Source organism: Sabethes cyaneus, chromosome 3 (genome assembly GCF_943734655.1).
Source record: "Sabethes cyaneus chromosome 3, idSabCyanKW18_F2, whole genome shotgun sequence".
NCBI classification, from domain to species: domain Eukaryota; kingdom Metazoa; phylum Arthropoda; class Insecta; order Diptera; family Culicidae; genus Sabethes; species Sabethes cyaneus.
In genome coordinates, this window is record NC_071355.1 from 231800256 (window position 1) to 231806273 (window position 6018).

Consider the following 6018-nt stretch of genomic DNA (forward strand, 5'->3'; position numbering starts at 1 on the left):
TTGTTAGCTTAAAAGTTTTGAACTATTTTATAAAAATCTTTTTCATGGAGTGCTTCTTGCTTCAACATGAACTGATTACAAAACCTTCCTATCACCAAACAGTAGAAACGTACTCATGGGATGTGCTTTATCAGAATCATCACTAAATTGCTCGAAACGGAGACAAAAACCCAAAAGCTACCGTGAGAGAGTGCAGCAGCAACAAAAAAAAGAAACTGTCACAATAAAGCCAACTCAGGGGGATTGAATATTGGTCAGAGTGCGACCGATTATAAAAAAAGAACTATAGTAATAACCCGGATGTGTTGGCAGCATGGGACCAATTTTTGATCCGGCATTATTCCAGATAATATTTTTCATCGGTTGATGGAATTTAAAATATGATAAACTAGCAAAATTTTGATTGGCTTCGGAAACAATGATTGAACGACGAAAAAAGTTTTACAGTTTTTTTTCGCAGGAGCGAAACTTTTGTTTTATTCATAACTTATTCCCCAGTGGAAAGTTATTTTCCGGAAAAGCCTGCCAGTGTTAATGGTTCATTTCGAATTTCGAAGGCTTAAAGGATTTACCTTTCTCAATTCTAGAGAATAATTTTAATGGCAATGGCAGTGCTTTTGCTTGATAGTTGTATGCTTAAGAACACCTTTATTTTCGGGGCTCACCTGATGAGTTCATAAAACAGAACACGCGGCGTCGTAATTAATTCCGTCGTATTGCGAAATAAAACGATTCAAGCCCAGTCGTAAATGCTGTCTCGTAAAAGATCTAATTTCCGTATTTGGAATAAAGCCCTCCTCCGCAAATTCTCGGACAGGTTTCCCGAGCATTCGGTTGTGTGGCACAATCAAAATGAAAATATCACGAACTTACCCAACCGGATAAGTGGAACCCTTATCCGGTTGGGCTGCCAGACCACATACACAAATGGAAACGAAGGCACAAGAAAAATGTTTAAAATATTTTAATGCATAATTTATCTTCCCAAACGTTTGTTCCGCATTCCAAGTCGGGAAACTTCCCACGCTTGCGTTGGTTGGTTTTGTGTTTTCGGTTGGATCAAATTCTACAGCGACAAGGTTTTAGCACATCTACTATAGGTAGGTAGACTTTACTTTTTAATTTGCATCTTAAAGCGAGGACACTGCTAGCTAACGTAACGAGCTTATGATAAAACAAGGACAAACGATTTTGTCCAAGTTAATCGCCACGTTGGGATGGTTCTCGTTCGGGGCTTATGAGGTTGGCAGCAGCATTACCAGCGAGCAATTGTTCTCCGAAAACAAAGGAACAAACTATCTACGTCGGTTGATGATCCTTTCCGCTCTGGTCGGACGCAATCCGAATGAGCGTAATGACCCGTACCAAACTGAGCAAGTAGTATGATTATGACGACAGTATTCTGTATACAGAGGCTACAAAAATGACGGATATGAGACTAACTACTTTAAACGGCAACTTTTGCCATAAAACGAGTTAAACATCTTTTTTATTTAAAGTATCATTTTAAAACGCCGTAACTTTTTAACACCGAAACGGAAACAGGATATACTTCACACGGAAGCTCCTTTAAATGGTGAAATTATTCATGCTGTCAACCCACGGCTCAAGGCGGCGGAAAAGGGACTCAACTTAATTTTCAACTTCTTTACATCGAATGCTTTCACTAGCCTCAGCCAGCCATCATTATCGGGTCGTCAACTGTGGCCGCCCACCCGCCCGGACGTCCGTCCGTCCGTCCGTCTGCGGGCATCGACGACGATAGCTCATTCGGAACGGGCGCCTAATGAATGATGAATAATTTGTGAACAATGTTGGGCTTTTCGCATCGCTTCGGGCGTTCGTTCTCCGCCTCCTTCTGCTACTACTACTACTACTACTACTACTACGACTGCTACTACACAGGATTGAGAAGAGGATTTTATGGGAACTATGCCGCGCTGGAGCTTTTTTTAGTTTCGGCACCCTCGGCTATTACAATTCCCAGTCGTTAAGTATGCAAATTGTTTTAAATATTTGCGAATACTTTTATAGCCCACGATGAATTCACCGTACAACATTCTTAACGGTAATAAAGTGGGTCAAACTTTTGCTTCCGTAATGCTTCGCTTTCCGCTTCCGGAACTTGCTTCGATTCAAATTGTATTGGTGGATGAATAGTTAAGCGAATTACGATGAATTGCTTCGGTTTTAATTTGTATGGCAACAAAGTTATCCTTTATATAAAATTTATTTATTGAACAAAGTGTGATTAATTACCAGTTTTGACGTAGAACTATGCCTTATAAGAGATCCCTCATCTGTAAAATGTAAAATGTGTAAAATAAAAATTTTGTAAAGTGGAGAACATGGTCCGGTTTTGGACGCTTATGACTCCATTACTTTTTGACAGATTAGTAAGATTTTTGTATCAATGGATAATAAATTCTACAATTGATTCGAAAAAAATATGGAGGTCTGTGCCTAGGGAAACGAACGAGGAGTTCACGTTGGACTATGAAAGCGGGTACAATTCGACAATGCTTGACAATTTGAAAATATTCAGCAGTGTGTTATGCAAATTTTGTTTCTTCCTTTGTTTGTTTTGTTTGTTTCCTTTGAGCCTCTTCCTCTATGTATTTGGTCTTCGACGCATTTATTTTTAGTCCAATTCTTCTAGACTCCGCTTTCAGTCTGGCGTAGAATACCTCCGCCGTCGCTAAGTTCCTGGCTATGATATCGAAGTCATCTGCAAAGCCTAGAAGTTGACTACCCTTGGTAAAAATCGTGCCTCTCGTTTCGATGCCCGCTCGTCGGATCACCCCCTCAAGAGCGATGTTGAACAGCATGCAGGATAAACCGTCACCATGTCTCAACCCTCGCTGCGTCTCGAGGGGACTCGTTAGTGTCCCAGAGATGCGTACGAAACACATCACTCGATCCAATGTAGCTCTGATCAGTCGCGTCACTTTGTCCGGAAAACCGTGTACGTGCATTATCTGCCATAGCTTGTCTCGATCGACTGTATCGTATGCTGCTTTGAAATCAATAAAGATGTGATGCGTGGGTACGTTGTACTCCCGACATTTTTGCAAGATCTGCCGGGTAGAAAAAATTTGGTCCGTAGTTGCGCGAACGCGAAACCCGCCTGATAATTCCCTACAAAACCATATGCTATCGCTGACAACTGGCGTAACAGGATCTGGGAGAGTACCTTGTAGGCGGCGTTCACCAGCGTAATACCGCGATAGTTGTAGCAGTCTAGTTGATCACTCTTTTTGTAGATGGAACAAACCACTCCTTCCATCCATTCCTCCGGTAGCTTTTCCTTCTCCCAAATCCTCGAAATAACCCAGTGTAGAGCCTTTGCTAGCGTTTCTCGGCCATGTTTATAAAACTCTGCCGATAGGCGGTCCTTCCCAGCGGTTTTATTGGTCTTTAGCAGCCCGATTTCTCGTTTGACTTCTTGGAGATCAGGTGCTAGGACATTACTATCTTCCATGGGCGCTCCAATGTTAATTTCCGTTCCGCCTCCGATGGCCGAGCGTATTCCGCCCCAACCGTCTTCGAGGTTTGATGCACCTAACTCCTCGGAAGAAGGTAGGTCTCATTCAGTACTCGCGCGTAGTTCTCGGCAGCTTGCGGATTATCCAGCTGCCTGATATTCAGCCGAGGAGGGCGACTTTGACGTGTCCGGTATACGGTGGACAGCTTTGAGTGCACATGTACTGCTACTAGGTAATGGTCAGAATCAATATCCGCACCCCGTCGGCAGCGTACGTTCGTGATGTTAGAGAAAAACCGGCCCTCTATGAGAACGTGGTCAATTTGCTTCGTTGTACGTTGGTCAGGAGATCTCCAGGTGGTTTTGTAGATATCCTTGCGCGGGAAAAAGGTGCTTCGGATCACCAGGTTTTGGGGAAGTTTATACATCGTTGGCCTTTATCGTTCGTGTCGGTGTACAGGCTATGGGGTCCTACCACCGGTCTATACATTTCTTCCCTACCGACCTGGGCGTTCGTATTCCCGATGACGATCTTGATATCCCGTGACGAAAGGCTGTCGTACGTCGCCTCCAGCCTCGCGTAGAACGCTTCTTTCTCATCGTCGGGTCTACCTTCGTACGGGCAGTGCTCGTTAATGATACTATAACTGAAGAAACGGCCCGTTATTTGCAATACACACATTCTCTCGTTGATCACCATCCTGCATTCCGCCCAACACTACAAAACCCGTTCCCAGTTCGTTGGTAATGCCACCGCTCTGGTAAAACTGGGCCTTTCCGCCACGGATCTTACATACCTTCTCTCTTTGCGACGGATTTCCTGCAGCGCCACGATGCCGAGTTTGCGGGGCTCCAGCTGTTCAATCAGCACCCGCTTGCAACCTGCAAAATTTAGCGATCTGCAGTTCCAAGTACCGAGTCTCCATTCGCCGTGCTTGTTCCGTCGCCTAGGTCGATATTGCGCTCCAAATTTGCTTGAATTTTGTTAGTTAATTAATTTAGCTGTGTAGCCGTACTGGGGCAACACTACCGAGTCTCGCGATGGGGCTGCCATCTTATAGTGCCGATGTATCACTACACCTCCTTTCCGGTTAGTATACGACCTTAGTTTCCACCGGGGTTGGTTACCCGATCTCCGCTAAGGTTGCTCGTATTCCGTCTGGTACCACGAGGAGGTCGGGAACGGAGTTGCTGGATAAGAGGCTAACGACCACTATGGGGTCTATATTCCGCAGTATCCAGTCGTTTACCAGCCATTTTTAGGCATCGTCCTTCTTTACTAACGATCAGCCCACAACAACGAACGCTTCCGAAACATTTCCGAAAACCTCACATATGATTTGGGTAAGATTAATTTCAACGGCATGAACGATTTTCTGATCCATTTTATGGATGTGATCGAAGCATATCGGTGAAAATTGAAGATCTTCATCATTTCTAGTTTATTCTGGCACCCCGCAAAGAAGCCACCTAGGCCCGTTTTTTTCCTGTTTTACTTATCACTGACTCTGTCGCGGCCCAACGTAAACTTTTCCGTAAAGTGAATGCGTGCTTGACGAGAAGAATGGTAAACTGGAATTTAAACTGGCAAATTTGGATATAAGACCAAAAATATTGCAGGTAGGGCTCCAACCCATACCCTCTCGTGTGGTACCCGAGTGATTTAGCCAATTAAACTATAGCCGCACCCTTCTATTAGATAGTCTCATATCTAATTTTGTTTCTCAAGTCTTAACCATACACGATCACATACGTTCCCCCATCGGCGGTAATTATTTTAAATGATCGTCATTTGCTTCTACCACCGTGAAGACGGACGGTCCTAAATGCTAATGATCCTGTTATTTGTGCATGCATAAACTTAGGACCCACCAATTAGTTTAGTTCACGCGAGTTCTGGTTCTACTAATGTTCTTGAAGTCTAGAGTACTCCATAAACTACTTTTGTTCTACAAATGTTATACATATGGTTGTGTTTTTCATCGACTAAATTGAATTATAATTATTTATATTTGGCAGGGCAGTCTTCAGAGCAATTTATCAACACTAAGGTTTGATGTTTTCTCGTCGTTTCGACACTTCGTTGTTATCTAATATATATTCGAAACCTGCGTTCAAATAGATACTGCCTACTTACTTAAATAGCTTGCGTTCATAGACAAAGCCTGTTAAATAGGGTTTCTCCAATTAGCCTGGTTGTGGACTACCGTTCTCCAATTCCTCGAACACCGAGTACTCTCCACCAGATCTCGCTCCACCTGGTCTAACCATCTAGCTCGCTGCGCTCCCGGTCGTATTGTTTCTACCCGATTTGCAACAAACACCATCTTTGCAGGGTTCGGCATTCTGGCAACATGCCCTGCCCATCGTGTCCGTCCAGCTTTAGCCACCTTTTGGATACTGGGTTCGAAATAAAGCTGTGCGAGTTCATGATTCATCCTCCACCTCCATACTCCATTCTCCTTTGTACCGTCATTCTCGTCCATGATTTTATATAGCTCTTTCCGGTAGATGGTATCATATGCGGTTTTGAA